The sequence below is a fragment of the Strix uralensis genome, chromosome 14 (genome assembly GCF_047716275.1).
Source record: "Strix uralensis isolate ZFMK-TIS-50842 chromosome 14, bStrUra1, whole genome shotgun sequence".
Lineage (NCBI taxonomy): Eukaryota > Metazoa > Chordata > Aves > Strigiformes > Strigidae > Strix > Strix uralensis.
Genome location: NC_133985.1, coordinates 12,101,538 through 12,119,371, shown reverse-complemented (window position 1 = coordinate 12,119,371; position 17,834 = coordinate 12,101,538). Strand labels below are relative to the sequence as shown.

Sequence of the window (17,834 nt, the reverse complement as noted above, 5' to 3'; positions counted from 1 at the left end):
AATCTGGGTGTTTGTGTTAAAGACAACCAGGCAGCAGCGTGCTGCCTTGCACACGACATTCCTTCCTACTGAAGTGGTACAACACGCATGGAACGGCTCAAGAATTGTAACACTTACTGAAGTAACAAATATAAGCTGACTTTTTCACAGTATGAGACTCACTCTATAAAGATATTTCAAGAACTACCCTGGAAAAACAGCAGCACATTTTTCAAAGAGTTGCAGCAAGAGAAGGCTGAAAGGAGAGCCCTGCTGCATACAGCACACATCACCTCTTGCAGCAAGCCAGGAAACCAAGATGCTGAGGAAGCTGCATCCTAAATCACAGCAGAAATCCCTTCTCACTGTGGCTAAAAAAACCCCAGACATTCACACTCCCAAGCAAATGCTTCTCCCTTTTTGAATTTACCTGCTGTAATAAAGTTCTGCGGTTTTGCCCCTAGAGGGGGCACATTCACTTGCAAGATCACCCATCCTTTTGTAGTTGGAAATGTTTGAAGAGGAGCCAAGTCCTTGAGCTACAGAATATTTAAAAAACTCTTTGACTCGGCAGTTCTGCACAGAACATCCAACTGCTCCTTGTTAGAAACTAAGGGCGTTTTTTTTTAGTTGGAGGTTTTTTCATGCTGACAGCGAGTTGTCTTAAACTTTGCTGTTTGATCAGCAAAATTACCACAATATAAAATTGTAACTTGGGGATATACTGTGTCACTCATTCCATGTGACAGCAGCATCTTGTGCTGGAAATCTTCTTTCTTTCAGACAGAAGGCCCCCTTTTTAAAGGATAATTGCGTTGATGGAAACACACAGAGGAAGTCTTTGGCTAAAAGACCAACGTCTTAGCTGCAGCTGCTTTTTGAGGCTTTTCTGTTTATACAGGTAGCACCAGGGCAGCTATGTCCTGAGATTTATTGAGAAAACAAAACAAAAAAGGAAATCCAGAAAAACATAGTTATACCACTCACTACAGTCTTGTATTATTTATGAATCTCAGAGCAAAGCAGCTTTTATCAAAACTGTATTGGATCCGTACCCTTCATGGTACTCTCTGATTCACAGACTAAAGCCTGAAGTTCCCATACTTCAGTGTTGTTTTACAATGTTCATTTCATTCTGTACACCTGATCTATTTAGTAAATGTCACAGCACTGAATTCTGGTTCACAGTTCATAGAAACAAGTAGATGCAGTTTGCTGCTAAAAAAAAAGAAGAATCCGAACTTCAACAGCCTTTAAATTTAGCCAGGGCAGCTAAACCTGCACCTTTCTTTAAAAGCCATGTATCTTAAAAAGAATGCTCCTACTTTAGAATAGCATATCAAAGAGTTAATTTTAAATAGCATGGGGTAAGCTTGCTAAGGAATTTCTTCATCATTTATATCCTTGCCCAGCTGAACTAACATCAAGGTCAAAGCATATGCTATAAACACCAGATTGCTTAATCATAATCAGATAAGCAATATTAAAAAAACCTTCTGAAACAGCAGCTAACTTGGAGGTCTGTCTTTTTAAAAAGAAGAAAAAAAAAACAAGAAAAAAAAAGACTCACTAGAGGAAACCTCTTGGAAATAAACACTGCACAGTCCCATCCCAGGCTAAGAAACTGTTTATAATGGTTACCATAAACCTTACGAGTAATCCCATTCTTCCACTCATACTGGCAGAAACGTCCCTAAGACTCTCAAGGCCCGTTACCTACCACTCAATGGCTTTCAAGACTGGATATATTGGTTAAAGCACAGAAGACAACTATTGCAAGCAGAAGAGACTTTATGGTGGTACCACCTCCTTACTGGCACACCACGCCTGCCAAAGGCCAAGCCAGAGCTCCAAGGAGGAGCCGAGGAGGTGTTGGTCCTCACCTCCAAAGAGACAGAGAGCTGTGCACACACACCATGGTCCCCTTTAGCTGATGCCCTCCGGGCTTTATGAGGCTTTTGGTTAAGTGATCTTTGGAGATGGTCAGCCTCTGCTACAACCTTCAAGATGTTGTAAATGGCAACAAATTCAAAGGCAGAACGTGAAGGGGTGTCACACTGGTTGGAGTTCAAAAGTGAAACAATGGCTGAATGTGTTAAACAGAAGGCATGATGAGTGTGGAGCTATTTTAAGTGATATTGGCAAATACAAGTTATCGGAGAGGAAGAGAGAAAGTGGTCGAATTGCCCACAGCCACCACGGCAAGGCCTATCTCACCAGCCAGATGGCAGCTCTTCACCAAGGCATTTGCTGCAGCGTCCCTTATGCAGTGCAAAGCATGCAGGAAATTAAACATCCAAACTACAAAACCCTTCATAATTTTGCTGTTATAATTGAAAACCATGTTTCTGATCCTCCCTGCAAGATACATCAGATTAGGCCACACAAGTTATTCAGCAGAAAGGGGCACTAAAAGAATGTCAAGCTTTTATGAGAAAACACAGTGCAAAAAAGAAAAAACCTGTGGTGGTTTTTTTTTTTAGGTTTCTCTGTTACCTAGGCAACTAGGGTCCTCACCATCCAGTTACAGCATAGGAAGGATGCAGCCTTCCTTAAACCAGAGAAGGAAAAAGCAATGCAAACATAGGTTTTGCAGTTCAGACAGGCAGCCCTGTGCCCAGCCTGGCAGTCAGGGTGCTCGGAGCTGCATGAGGACAGCCCTTGCCAGTCCCACTTAGACAGCTTTCCCCTTCCCTGCTTCCCCTTCCTTCCCCAAATCCTGCAGCTGGACGCTGCATTAGGCAACCAGACCAAGTTCAGATGCCAAAGCCTAGAGGGTGAGTCAGTACTTTGAATTTTCACTGCTGGATCATACCAAGAAACTACGTAAAAGGGACAGATGTCAGGAAGAAAGCATCAGAGAGGATGGGTGGCAGGCACACAAGTCTAGGTGGAGGATTCTGTACTGGACATGAAAGATCAAGATGTTATAAAAAGACCTTACGACAATATTGAGGAGAGGACAAGTTAAGGTTATCAATACTTCATATACTTGAGTATTCTGTTTGTGTATTTAAATCCTCCTCTAGATGTTGACATGACTTTAATAAACTTGGACACAAAACATCCTGGTAGCAACATGAAGAACTGCCTTTGAGGAAGCCAATGATAGAACCAATCAACAAACGAACCTACCCATCCAAACCCTAATCCTCTCCAACTTTCTACCATTCAGAATTAAGGTGCCATGGCATGTAATCTAAAGAGTGCTTTTGAGTGCACTGACTGACTCAATATTCTGAAAATTTCCCAGTTAAAGACTGTCAAGCAAGCTCTGGAGTCATTCAGTATCGATGCTGCACCACAGTTATGGAGTTAACTTTATAGGCTTGATTCAAGTCATATGGAACAGAAGATACAATGCTAGAACCACAGGAGACAGGAGTATTTTAATATTTCAAAAGTAGCATCAGCTTGAAGACTGAGGAATTCTGCAAGGAGCTACAGGGCAGAGCTCCCTGTTGGTTGTTAACCAGGTAGGAGACAGCTTGACAGTTTTGGGTGGAAAAAGATGCAGATGTGATCAGCAAGCATACGGAACTGGAACATTTTGAAATTAATTGCCTTGCAGGACATAAAAACTTTGTTTTACTAATATTATTAGGTTGGAAATATTTCTCTGAATTGGTAAGGGAAAGCACTAAAAAAAAAGGGCTGGTTGAGATACTGTTTCCACCCCTAAGCAGTTCAGAGTTCAGACTGACCTGTCCTTCTGCACATTTAAAGGATTAACAATTTAAGAGACCTAAATGACATGAAGGTGAACTTTTGCAAGTTATTGAAATCAGGCATATATGACCACAGTCATTTAAAAACATTAAAAGTTTTAATGTATTTTAATGCCATTTTGGCATTAAAGCTGCATACCATTCTCTCTTCAGAAAAAGCAGCAATTTTTTTGTTTTCTGCTCATGATGTGCCTTCTATTTCTTTAAGATTTTGAGCAGTTTTGAGAAGTATTGCTCAGAAACGCCCAAAACTTAAGAACTGAGCAGATTTCCATCTCTTCTTCCCTACCCCCAGACAGACTTGCTGCAGGAAGAGAAATTAAGATCACACAAAACAAAATCTAGCATTGCAATGAGACTAGCTAATTTAAGAGGCTTAAGTGTCTGTGTATAACACATTTGCCCAAGAAACAGCTGGTTCATTTGTTTTTCTTACTGAAAAACTCCATTCCAAACCCAAGTTGAGCCTGGATTGCTGAACAAATTGGTAATAGTAGAGCTTTCACCTGTAGACTATTGGTGTGAATCCAATATAGGTCACTAATGCCTGAAACTCGTTATGAGCATCAGAAAACAAGCAGGTCGTCTTCTGGGTCCTACAGTACAGCAATTCCTAGAGAGCAATGACTGCGGCAGAAAAGCTGATCTATCTCTTCATCTTTATTAGTTGCTGATTCCAGGTCACAGCTGGGAAACACAGGATCTTGTAAGAAAAAAAAAATGTGTACTGACATCAACAGCACACGAGAGTGGTGAAGGGTGGTTTTGCCCAGTACGTGAACAGGATTGAGACAAGTACAATCAAACAAGTAGAAACACAGGAGTGGTTTGTTCCAACTCACAACCACCACAACCTGCAAGGAGTTAATAGAAAAAAAGCTTTAACGTTAAATCCCATATAACTTAATAATGACTGAAATGGCTTAATGCTGCAGCTAACAACCGTAGCTCTCCCATTTTCAGGGGGGCAACATACGGGAGTACTCGTGCAAGCCTGTGCCTTGCACCATGTACAGAGAACAATGACGAGGCTATAACGATTAATGATATGGATGAAGCACTTGATAATAAACCACATATATAAGCCCCTTCCCATGCTTCTCCCACACCAAACTTCCATGCATTATGCAAATTTAAACTACCATAAAGCTATTGTACAAAGCCTTTATAAAGGTATAAACTTGTCTCCTAAGCCACAGCACAACTGCTTACACAATACAGCTCTGCTCTCATCTTCAGCCTTCCTTTATAATAAACTTACTCCAGCTCCTTAAAGAATGGGTTTTGTAGATAGTAAGTGTTAAGCATTTAATAATTCTCATTTCAAATTCACTGTAAAACAGCTCTTCCATTATGGGAACATTATTGGTCTGGCTCAATTCCACAAAGGAGAACAACTCCCAGAGCCAGCAGGAGATCCCAGTGCTTCAGGAGCTGCTTGGTGAGTGGAGACCAGCTCACTCCTGCTTGTGGCAACTGGCACAAGACTGACTGGAATTGTGCTTAGTGCATTACAACAAGGGAAAGAAGGAGAAAACTAAGACACTCTTCCACTGACTTTGTAATCCTCTCACCCCGCTCTCTGGCGGGAGAACCACCTTGTAGCTGGTTCACTGAATCAGCTACTGCACTGCTCATGCTCATCTCCACGCTTGGATGTTCTTTAGAAAACCCAGCTCACCCAGGCTGCAAGATTGCTGATAAAATAATGTACATTCAGCTGTCTGAAAAGGCTCTGCAAGGCAATAACCCGAGACAAGCTTGCAGCAGAGTATTTGCTACACAGACTCTTGAGGTCCCTTCCAACCTGAATGATTCTAACTAGCTGCTTTTGCTGTAATAATACTTTAAAGAGCAAATCTCAGTTGGGAGGATCTAGCCAAAGATCCCCATGTATATCCAAGTCATCCTGCTTCAAACTAAGCACACCTCACCCCAGTGCGGGGCAGGTTTGTGAATCAAGCTAGCGATCTCATGAGTAAACCATTCTTAAAACCAGTTTTGCAACTCACGCCTGCACGCTGGCACAGGGGAGGAAAACTCAAACCACTATCACCAGATCAGCGGTGCCCAGTACCTACAGAAACCAGAGAGCAGCAACACTGCAAAGAGCCAAGCTTGCACTCTAAGATGGCATTGCCTGCACTCACCTGCCAAAGAAACTGAGATGCATCTGAACCACAAAGCAAGCCAAGGGGTTTCTGCAGCTCCTTCTGCACTAATCTGCTGGCTAAGAGGGATGTGCCATCTTCACTGCGTCTGAGGTATGTCTCGATCCTGTGCTGTAACTGAAAGCCAGTCTGCCTCCATGCCACTGCTACCTATGTTTGTCAGAAACCTTTTGTTTTGGGTTGGATTTTGGAGAGGGGGGCAGAGAAGGAGCAGGGGGAGTTTATTTTGGGAAAAGGCTGGTGCAGATATACAAACTGATCCTCTCCCTTTATCATAGCAGAGCACCAGCATCAGTTAATTCATTAGCACTAATTAACTAGGCTGAAGGTGAAAGATAATTAAGATTAACACAGTCTTCTGAAAGACAGAAATTTCTGCACTAGATAAGCAAGGCACTTTTCTTCAAATTTTAGCTGCAGTTAGTAGGTGTGCATCCCTTACCGTTCCTGCTGTGCTGGCTGTGGGAGAGCAGGGCAGGGAGAGGAGAGGGATTATCTGCCACAGGAGGAGGGATGGGTGGTGACGGAGAACGATGTAGGAAGGAGAATGCTTATGGGAAAGGGAGGGTCAGGGCCATGAACTAAATCCATTAAAAATTCCTCTTAAAAATCCTCACTAGTGCCAACAACGGCAGTGGCGATCTTGTCAGAAGGACTGGGATCTGCAGCCCCACGGTGCTCGTCTGCCAGAGGAGGAGGGGAAGCCAGAGAAGAGGGGACCTAAACCAGAAAGCTCAAAACTTGATAGCGGCGTAGCTTACAGAACAGAGCTAATTCTTCCTTAATGCAGTTTTACTAGAGCACAAATACCTGCAGTCTATGCAGCTTGTTGGCTTTTCATCTGCTTTGGTTGGGGCAAAGACACCCACTTGGCTAGTACATACCTGTAATCCAGTGTGGCTAAGGACTGTCAGTTACTAGACCAGGACTATGAATAACAACTATAAACTAAACAATGCAAGAAGATGGTGAATTTTAACCACAACCATGGGTTTTAGAGGCTGGTTAACCATGCACCCCGTCATGGCATCCTTTACGGCAAGTTTACGCATCCCTTTCCTTGCAGGCTTTTGCCACTCTAGAACACACCGATTCATCGGCAAGTCGTTTTTTATCCAAATGAGGTTTGAAAGAGAAAGTCATTTATGTATTAATGCTTGGGAGTTGTCGTGTTAGTGATACCATATGTACTGCCACTTCTATATAATTCTGTAAAACTTGGATCTAATATTGCAATAAGGTAACAGCTTCCAAGAAACATTACATCAAGGTTCAAAGATGACAAGTCTTTTTACTAATGAAGTATTCATGTACTATTCTGCTTTGCATGTCATTAAAATAGATGCCTGTCTAGACAAGCTTCTTAGATAAAATTTTTTTTTAAAATCTGGTTGGTAAAAGAGCTTCTCTGTATACCCTCTTCATTTATATTTGCTGTTCTCCATTACTCATCTTCTTAAACAGGGTGGGGGGATGTGGAGAAAAAAAGAAAGCACGGTATCACAATCATCTGAGCCTGCATCCTATCACTCCATGGACTTGGCAATTTTTAAAGTGACCAGGTTATCTGTTCAGTGTGAGGACCCACAGAAGCTGAACTCAAGATTTGCAGTTGTCACTGCCTTTGTTACCATGGAATATTTAACTAGTCTGTTGTTCCTGTAAACCCAGAGTGAATACCTAGCACTCAGCATCCAAAATCCTATGACTTGGAAAACCAAATGAGAGGTTAACAATAGCATTTTATACAAATGATAGAAATTTTCCTTTTTCTTGCCAACCACAAAGCGGTTTTTGCTCTGGAGGTCTACAAAGCTTTTCCTCTGCTCTCCTAAAACAGAGTTGTAAAAGTCTCCTTCTGCTGCAGAAGTCATGGATGTTTGACTATGATGTTGTAGAAAGGCCCCCAGAAAACACAGCATACTGGCTCTTGAGGTACAAATGCTTTTTCAGAAAATAGAAGAGGAGATGCCATATGGACTGCAGAAGGTCTGTTAATCCTAAACTAGACCCCTACGTTTACAAAGACTCCATCATCCTATGAAAAGCAACATGCTTTGTGAGCACTGTTTTCGGTGTGCAGAAAAAAGTCTCTCCATTACAGTAGGACTTCTTACATAATAACCATATACAAAACATCACTATTCAGTCTCACTTTCCTAATATGACAAACTACTTTGTTATTTCCAGTTACTTGTGGAAGACAAAGTAACTGCTACACTATTTGCATTTTACTATAAGAGGATTTTCCTTTAGCTAAAGATCAGGAGGACACTAATGATCAACACCGTGGACAACAACATCATCCAACAAATCCTCCAGAGCCTGTTGCACTCCTTTCCAAATAAGACAAAAGGCAAAGATGACTTTACCTTTGCTCGAGACTAACCTCATTAAGTACAATCCACCTGTCCTTAACTGCTTGTCCTACCTTGGACCGCCTCTTGTAGCCACCTCAAGAAAAAGCATGTTCTTTTGCTTCTAAGGCAGAGGAGGTGTGACCTATGCTGAGAGGTTCAACTAGCAACTAGTGACTGCAGTGCTTTGAGCTGCTCCATCTCCATTGCATATGACCGGTGCCAGTGTGCTTAACCTTCAAACAAGCCCCTGCCCACCACAATGCCCTCTCTGGGTAGCAAAACGATATTTTAAGACTTAGTTTAATCTGAGCTAAAAGTGGATATGGGTGGAAATTCAGCTCGAGACAGCATTTACAGCTTCGGCTACCACAGCAGCAGAGACAACCTCTTAGACCGAACACAAAAGCAAATGCTGGATTTTATGGAGTGCAGCGAGTCCCACACCAGATTGCAATGAGAGAAGGATGTGGAAAACTCCTACTTTCTATGACTAAACAACCCTCCCCATAACCTACCTATATGCAACAGAGGAAAGAAAGAAAGCACAGAATGACCTAGACAAAAGTTTATCCTGATCATTCTTCTCTTCTCCCAAACTTGCCTGTATCCCTGTGTTGACATTCAAAGACCTGTTAACGAGCATGGAAGTCACTCATTTGCATGCTCAGTCTCCAAGGTTAATCAGCAAAAATGTTAAAGGCTCCAGGGCGGTCAAGCAAACTGACAATCCCACATTAATACCTACCTCCTAAAATAAAACTTCAACACAAAGCTATTTAGAAAGGTGGGGGCAGAGAGGATTACGGAAGGTTGGAGGAAAGATGTGGAGCAACAGAAGCCTGCAGTATTGCTTTATCCCATGTAGCGTGCTCTTCACGTCTAGGATGCTACGCCTTCAATTACCCTATTTACAATTTTAAAAAAATTATTGATTAAGCATAAACATAGAAGATTGCACAACTGTTAGAACTGCATCACACTCTAAACATTTGCCTAGCAGAGGCTTTGGGGATCTGCACAGACGCTGAGAGCCCAGACATTCAAGGCCTTGCTGCAGCTATGACCTTCTACAAAAAACTTATTTGTTCTGTAGTGATCAAGCAAAGGCAGCTCTGAGATCTCGTTTTTTCCTGTATAATAACTAATAGTCAAAACGTATACAGAAACACACGCTTTATTTTGTTGCAAGTTTTCTTTGCAATAACACTACAAAACAAACATTGCTTACTCCATACTAGGCTCTGTGTTAGGCTCAGACATGCATCAGCAAAAAAGCAAAGCCCACTCCGCTTCTCAATGATAACTGTCAGCAAAAAGCAACTGCCAGATCTAGGTCTGAACAAACTCAGCCTCTTTCAAGTTATAATTTAGAAGTCCCTTGTTGTTTTAACCTTTTCAAGCTATAATATCACAGGGCACGTTAGCAGTAAGGAAAAAAATAAATTTCTTATAAATTAGTATTTTTCCCCTTACTGGTAAATCTGGATTTCACCAGATGAAGCTGGTGTCTGTCACACGCTTTTATCAGGCTCCAATGCACCCTTATCAGCCTGCTAAGTGCTGAAGATATTCATTTCCAGAGGTGAATTTGTTCTGTAACACACTCACTGAAGCCCAGTAATGACTTGAAGTTACCATCCCAAGGCATTTATTGAAAGAGGTTGTGGAAGATTTAAAAGTACTACCATACCTCCTTTTGGCTCACTATTAGGCTAGCGAGTATTGCCCCAGCCCTCTGTAATACACCCCAGGTAGGACTTGCCCAGCCATTACCTGTCCCTAAAAAGTTGTGCTAGGGAGAAGCCTTCTCCTGCAACTCACATGCTTCAGACCATAACTATCTTGCCTTGGTCTTGGAGAAAAGTTAGCATTTCCCTATTATTTAAATACCTGAAGTCAAACCAGAGAAAAATGACAAATGTCACAGCCACTGTCAACTGGAGATTGTGGAAGAGGAGCTGTATGCATCCATACAAGGAGCAAGTGACACCCCCAAAGTCTGGTTGAGTCCCTCATTTACTGAACTGAGGCACTCTGAAGGACACCAATTCCTTCAGGAACACCAATTTTAGGGCTAAATGCTCTGTGTCAATTACAGAAGCAAGCAATACCACCTCTGAATATCACCTTTTCACACAGAAGGCAGTATCTAGGGGGCTCTTATTGGCTTATACTGAAATTTTCAATGAGGAATACATTTTAAACACTTCATATTTCTTTTTCTCATTTTACTAGCAGACAGCAAGGCAGATGAAGCAGATATTCAGTTTCACTGCTGCGAGTGGCCAGTGATGGAATAAATGTCCACTCCTGTGAAGTACCTAATAAACTAGACATCATGTCCTGACCACTATCAGATACCAGAGGAGTATTATTCACTTAAAACAGACATATCCCTGTCTGGAAGATCTGCAACACGCAGATCAACAAGCAGTCTGTAGCTTCTTAAATGAAGAGTTTGAGACGTTCTTTTGTCATGAGTCCAGGTTTATTTTGAGCATTTAATGGCCATCACATAGAGTCAGTCTTGTTTTTTTTTTTTTTTTTCTCCACTTTAAAGGAGTTAGCTGCACTTTCCTGGTAACACATTAACGGTTTAAAAAAAAAAAATGCAGTTCTGAAAACAGTGTTGTACAGTTGTCCTCACCACACCAGAAAAGGCAAATTGAAACCAAAGAGAGGAAACAGACAGGCATATGCTACCACGGGAAGAGTCCAAGCAATTATGTTGACGAAGCTCCTCAAAATACCTTTCAAAAAACAAAAGCAGAAGTTAAAAATATTTAAGGAAAACAACTGTAGGATGTAGACATAAGTGGGTTTTTATTTGAAGGGTTGATAGTTTCTAACCTGCACTTAGGTATATAAATATTTCAGCCAGCCACAACTGCTTTACATCCTGATGATTTGATTCAACATTCCATTTGAAGACAACTTGGAAATCCAGCGTCCCTCAGAAAGGATGTTGTGCATCTATTTTAGAAATATTAATCACAGCAGAAATGATAGAAAGCATCATCTTAATTGTAGCTCTGAAGAGGCTTTTGAGAAAATAGACTATTTCAAGGTTAGGAGTCCAGTGAAGCACAACAGTGTAACGTGTCCTTCACTAGCTCCAACACGTTGCACCTAGGACGGCAGAGAGAGTTGTACCATTCCTACGGAAAACACCTGACATGTGAGCCAGCAGCCGCAGAATCAAACACGTCCCAGTGCCTCAACCACTAATGAAGGCTATAAGGGGGTAAGAAAATTAAAGCAATTGCCAAATATGGATGGGTCTTCTCACCATCTCCCACAATAGCCCTTTGCTTTAAAGCAGCACAAGGTAAATTTTACATTGTGAATACAAGTACTTAACTGCTCAGTGTCTGGGTGCTGGCCCAAGCACGTTTGCTTTAAGTGAACAGGAGGAAAGAGTAAGTGATCCCAGTGACCTGGAATTTTCAAGAGGACAGAAAACAAATTTAAAACAACAGAAAGGGGTGCACCATTAGAATAAAAGCACCTCCAGTAGTGATACGCCAACCCAATTCCAACAATTATTTTTAATTGCCTCATTGATTAGCTACTGTGATTTTCCCTTCTCTACTCACAAATCTCTGTGCTCAGCTTTCCACCACACGCTATGCACAGCGGTTGCAATGCAGAAAACACGAATATTGGCCAAACATTAGCCTGGCTGTTATTTGCTTCCTTGAGAACAAGAGAAACACCAACCCTGTGGAGCACCACCTGGTAGGTGCTGCAGGCGCAGCCTTCTCACACGGAATCCGCCAATTACGAAATAATTTATTGGCATTTCTCGCATTTTTAGTCAGGGGATCTCTTGAACAGCTCACTTTTACAAGAAGCTAATTTTCTAATGAAAAAATACCATACAAAACACACAGTTTTAACTTAGTCACAAGCTGCATGGTGACAGCCTAGCAATGGATGACACTCCAAGCATCTCTACCTCTCGCTTCTAACCACACCCCAACAGAGCACCTTTCTCCCAGGATGCAGGGGCCACACCCCAGTGCTCTTCAGAAACCTGGAGTCACACCCAGCCCAGGGAATGGAAATGAACGACCCATTTAATGGTGCTGTTAAAAATCACTTTGTTACAGAGTAGATGAGAGTTCCTCTTCAGTGCATGGCACTCTAAAACCATTGCTGGTTTATATCCCTCTCTTTCTAAAATGCATGCAAGCCACTGGAAAGTAAAGGCCCTTCATAAATGGTCCCTTCCCATCACTTCTGAGGCTGCGGATGCACAGATGTTTTTCTGAACAGCAAAACCATCCTAGCAGCTGCCCAACTCGCAGCTCCTGCTTGCTCCTGCTGTTGCGATACCCATTGAGTCATCCTGCTGTAGGTGCTTGCAGCTGTCTTATAAACTGGACAGGGGAACTGATGAATATTAAAAGCAATCTAACATCGTGGCAAAGGACGTTTTAGTCCTAGAGATGTTCACTGACCCTGCTCAGCACCCTGCAGCCCCATGGAGAAATGTAGAGGGGGAACAAGGAGGTTGTGTAAAGGGAAGCATGCAATGCTTATCTTGCTCCACTGCTTAAAGCATTCAGGGTCCACAGCCCTGGTGAGCACTAGGAAGCCAATTTGACTTTACCAAACATTCTGCTTTCCTCCATGCTGTGCCTCATACCTGAAAGAAATGCTGAACACACCCACACACTCCAAAGTCTCTAGTTCTCAGTACTTACCCTGCTAGGACACACGCTCTCCTCTCCAGAGTGCCAACAGCTCTAAAGAAGGGACTTGGCAAAGCACAAGCTCCATCCTGCTGTACAGCATTGCCTCCCTGCTCCCTTGCATCCCTCCTGACTCCAGCAAAAACAATCCAAGGAATTATACTAAACGAAAGAAACCAGCAACAGCTAGCTTTGCTATTTAGGAAAGCTTTTACACCATTTCACATAAAACAAGGGTTTCTCTTCCTCAGTTTATTTTGTGCTTTACAGGCACCTTCACAGTAACACTCCGCTTTCCATGGGTCCTTTTAGAGAAAAAACTAGAGCAAAGATAAGACAAAACATAGCTGAAGAGCAAAAACAACTGGCTGTGAGACTCGAAGTCAATGCAGAATGGGGTTATTCGCATTTACTCCCTGCCTCTCTCCCCTAGAAGGCTTTCAAAGGGAAAACGGTGATAGTACTCAAGAGCATAAGCATTCACAGCTCCACTTAAACGTAAAAATCAAATCAAAGGTTTCTCCAAAGCTTTCAGCTCCCAGCTCTGAAGTGGTTACTATGAAAGAAGGTGTTTCTACTGCACTACAGTCTATAAATTAATGCTGCAAACTTGCCCTTTTTCAGTGTGAAGGTAAACAAATTGATTGCTTTAAGCATCCAGGAACTGAAATAACGTACTGTATTTTCAGCCAAGAAAAGCTGTTTTCTCACTCATATTTATAAATTGAGTATCTCCTCCCTGAAGTTCCAGTTTAAAAAGAAAAATGCAGCTAAAGCTGCCAATTGTGCAACAGTCATGTGATGAGGCTTTAGAGACTTGACAGCGCTGTTAAACCAAATGACAACAAAAAGTGGTAAAAGAGAATGAGAAACAAGGCTTTAGAAAAGGTTTACACATTTTGCAGTTTGCATCTACATTTTGAATCCTCAGTTCCTTTTCCAAAGGACAGTAAAAGCTGAAGTAACTGGTGTAATAATTGGCTTTTGTCTTTTTAAATTTCACATGGATCAAAAGCAAAAATGAAAATTCTATTTCTTTTATCAGACAGCTTGCTAGACCTCCTAAGTATCTGGCTAGTCTTCAACTGCAACAACTACAGAACAAAGGGACCTTCCTTGATTGACTGTAACATTTAAGGACTTTGCACATGCAGCAGGACAGCAGCGCATCTGCCCTTCCCCAACGCTGTGTACACGTGTGCCTCCCTGGAAAAAGGCATCTCCCAAGAGTAACAAGCCATCTTTCCAGGCATGTCAGCTCAATAACTGACAGAGAAAATGCTGAGAATCACAGACGCAAGAGATGGCAGAGGAGGAGGAGCTGCCACTCTGGTAGCTGCCTCCGGGAAGCAGGCTGGAACAGGCTGAATTTGATGTCTGAGCAGGGAGCACACAACCTGGAGGCCACTGGTTGAAGATCCCTAATTTAGATGAAGTCTTCTAACGAAAGAGCAATTACTGTGCCTGACCAGAAGCGAAACAGCCAGAGCATTTCAGAGATTTCTCATCAGCAGGAGGTACTTTCTGAGGACAGAGTGCAGAAGGAGCATGCACAAAGTTGCTCCATAAAATGGATTCTGAAGATGAGTTGGTCTCCCCTACCGCTTTGCAGGAGCCCAGAGCAGGTGCCCATCCAGCAGCTGGATGGTAGCATTTCTTTTCACATTTGTCACGTTCTTGCACCATGTCTGTGCTTCAGAGCAATGCGATGATGAGACTCCAACACCTAGAGGGGTCAAAATTGAGAGGCACACCACTGAAACTGGGACCGCAGCTCTCACCTGGGCAGGCAACCCTCTTCCAGAGTATCTATCAGTGCTGTGCACACACGGAGGCAGGAAGATATTAAAGCAGTCTGGGTGCAGTCTTGTAAAAGCTAGACTCAATGTATTTGCTAACCACTTCAGCAAAGATAAACCTAAGGAGGGAACTTGACGTCAACAACTTTTAAAAATAGACACTGATGTGTAGAATAAGCACTCTCCTCATGCACACTTGTGCCCTCAGTGCTAACAGCAGCTAGCCTGGTTCCTTGCAAACCACCAGCAATTTTTGGTTTTTAATCCCTTACTTTTGGTATTTTTTAAACTGAATTAAAAACAAAACAGAAAAACTTCCCTTTAAACTAAGAACTGCTTTCTGCTGAGCAGAGTTTAGTAAAAAGAACCCCACCACAACCAGAAACAAAAAGCAAAAAACTAGTAGCCACAACTGTAAATTTTATGGTATTCACTACAAAAAGATTTTAGAGTTTCCTTAACTTTTACGGCCTGCATGCTCATCTCAGTACTACTGCTGATCATATTGACAGATATGCTTTGATAGTCAGACCTCCCAAAGCTTTCATAACTCTGCTGAAATCTAAAATTAGACAGCCACAGTCACCAGAATACCATTCACTATCCTTTTAAAGAGACATTAGAGTAACCTGATAGAGCATTCTGTATCTACATACAAAACCGCAATGTTCAACAATGTTTCACATGTGTGCAATGTAATACATTACAGAAAAAAATATTTTGCCAATGACAATTAAAAAGTCTCTTCAAACAAATGAGCTACTGAGAAAGCAATTCCTACAGCCTTAACCCCTTAGCAAAGGCCAAACGATGGATACAGTAGCTTGCAGGCAAGGGTGGGAGAAAAGACACAAGGATCTTTTGGCTTAATAGGCAGCAGTATACACAAGCAGATTCAATTAAAATGCTAAAGATGCCACAATGAAATTTACTGTACAGATTCTCTCAACCACAGATTCATCAAAGCAACAGTTAAGTCCAATATAGCCATCACACAAAAAGCACTGCAAAAATTAGAGTACCACTTTTGGAGCTACTTATTTTAAGGGAGACATACATTAAATGGTCAGTGTTAAACACCTACTATATAATTTTGTTGTAGGTATGTCAAGGAAGGCAGCTGGTCTGCCGATAACCTGATTGAAGAAGAGTTTGACCTTGACAAGATTCCGGTGTACCCTTGAGATAAGGAAGCTATGCTTAAAGCAAATAAGTTTCAAGGAGCTGCTGACTACATAGCAGGATGAAGCAAGCAGGGAGGAAACTGATAAAGGTTATCCAAAGAGAACGTTAAAAACAACTTTTTGACCAATTATATTGTAACATTCTGGCACCTGAAATATATAAAAATGCGTGCTTTTAGTAATAAAAAAACTAGCCGCTTGTTCACCCATGTGAACGTGTGTCGCTTTGTCCATCTCTACAGCGACATAGGTATTTCCAAATTATTGTACAAATTTAAAGACTAACTCCTGAGAGCCTGTCAACTACCTTCCCCTGATTCCTTTCCCATCCACGTCTGGCATCATAATCACTTTTAGCAATTACTCTTTTGGGAGCCTGGAAAATCAGTGTACAAGATGAATACTGGGCCCGTTGCAGAAAGCTCATTTATAGTAGCATCCCACCACTGGCATTAACATGCAGCACTTCTTGGATGTTAATAAAGATCAGGCATCTGATATGAGGAGCCTTAACATTCACAAAGGAGCAAGGTTTGGCAGATATTCCCATTTAATAGGTAAAAACACCGGAGCAGATGTTTTTTCTAAAAGGTGATCCACAAAGCCTGCGACAGAATAAAATTCATACCTAATCATTTGAATTAGAGACCATGCTTCAACCTGACTTTGAAAAAATAAGTCCAATTTCACTCCTGAATGATATAAAGAAACCCTCCTCTGATATAGGATCTGGCTTTAATGCAAACCAGTTTATATGCTTGCGATATATATACCTTTTATTAAATTAATACGAAGTGGCACAGCCACTAACAGCTGATACAGCCTTAGAAGGACTGCTGTCACTTGGGTGCTAACTTTCCCTCTCCAGGACAGAGAACTGTCTAGTTCCTTTTTCAATAAAAGCACTGAATGTTATTTTCATCCTTAGTTACTGTTTCTATAAAAATAAGCTACCGTAATCACTCCTCTCCCTTCCCTCACTCAGGTCATATGCAACCTCAGGTGGTTTTGTTGTGCAAAGGAGGGTCTGTACACTCTTCTCTCTCCCTTACAAGCAAGGATAAGGCTAGTTGGGATGACTAACTTACATTGATGGCATATACTGCTCAACTTTCCCATCATTATTGTGTTCCTCAGCTCTGCAAGGAAAAAGAAAACGGTATTTTGCTTATGGTTTGCCTCTACCATCAGTACAGACTGCGTTGTCCATCCAGTCTCAAACACTGAGGACAACTGTTTTAGGCAAATCCTGTATTTCTTGCACCAGCATGATCTTGCTGTATAAACTTTTCATAAAACTACTGCAGAAAAGAGGTTAGAGCAAGGCAAAACCTGCTAGCCTGAAATTTTCCCAAACATCAGGATAATCTTAGTAAGGATGGAAACAAGGTAATACCATCCAAGGAACAAAGTTAATAAAACACCATCCTAATAAAGGTAACATACGAACAGTCCATCAGCACTAGGCAGCAATAAAGCACATTGATGCCACCATCAATAATCCATATGCCTGTCCAACACATCTTTGTGCCTGAGCAGGGGCATAGCTTTCATTTCCAAAAAAGCTTCAATAAATTCTTCTGATTTACTTCGAGACCAGTGAGAGAAGGTAAAATACCAGCTGCAGCAGGGAGCAGAAGTTTTCCAACGCTCCCAGTGATTTACCCAAGCAGTATAAAAACCTCCCTGGGACTTCTCGCACAACAAATGCAATAAACGCTAAAAGCGACACTGACATCTTGCCAAACACACCCGTGCTATGGGCTGCTCTCCCATTTACCTAAAATTACACTGTTTCAGCAGCTTTAGCCATCACCCTCTCTCCCCTCCACCTTGCGCTCCCAAGGTCTTGAGCAACAGCGTGAAATCCTTCACGTACAAACAAAAGTGGAGTTTTCAACATAGCAGAGGGTAAC

General features: G+C 41.9%; 1 protein-coding gene across 5 annotated transcripts in view; it reads right to left on the bottom strand.

The window, feature by feature from the left end:
• Positions 1–17,834, bottom strand: part of UBTD2 (ubiquitin domain containing 2) — a 60,751-nt gene that overhangs the window by 6,949 nt on the left and 35,968 nt on the right. The window lies entirely within an intron of this gene.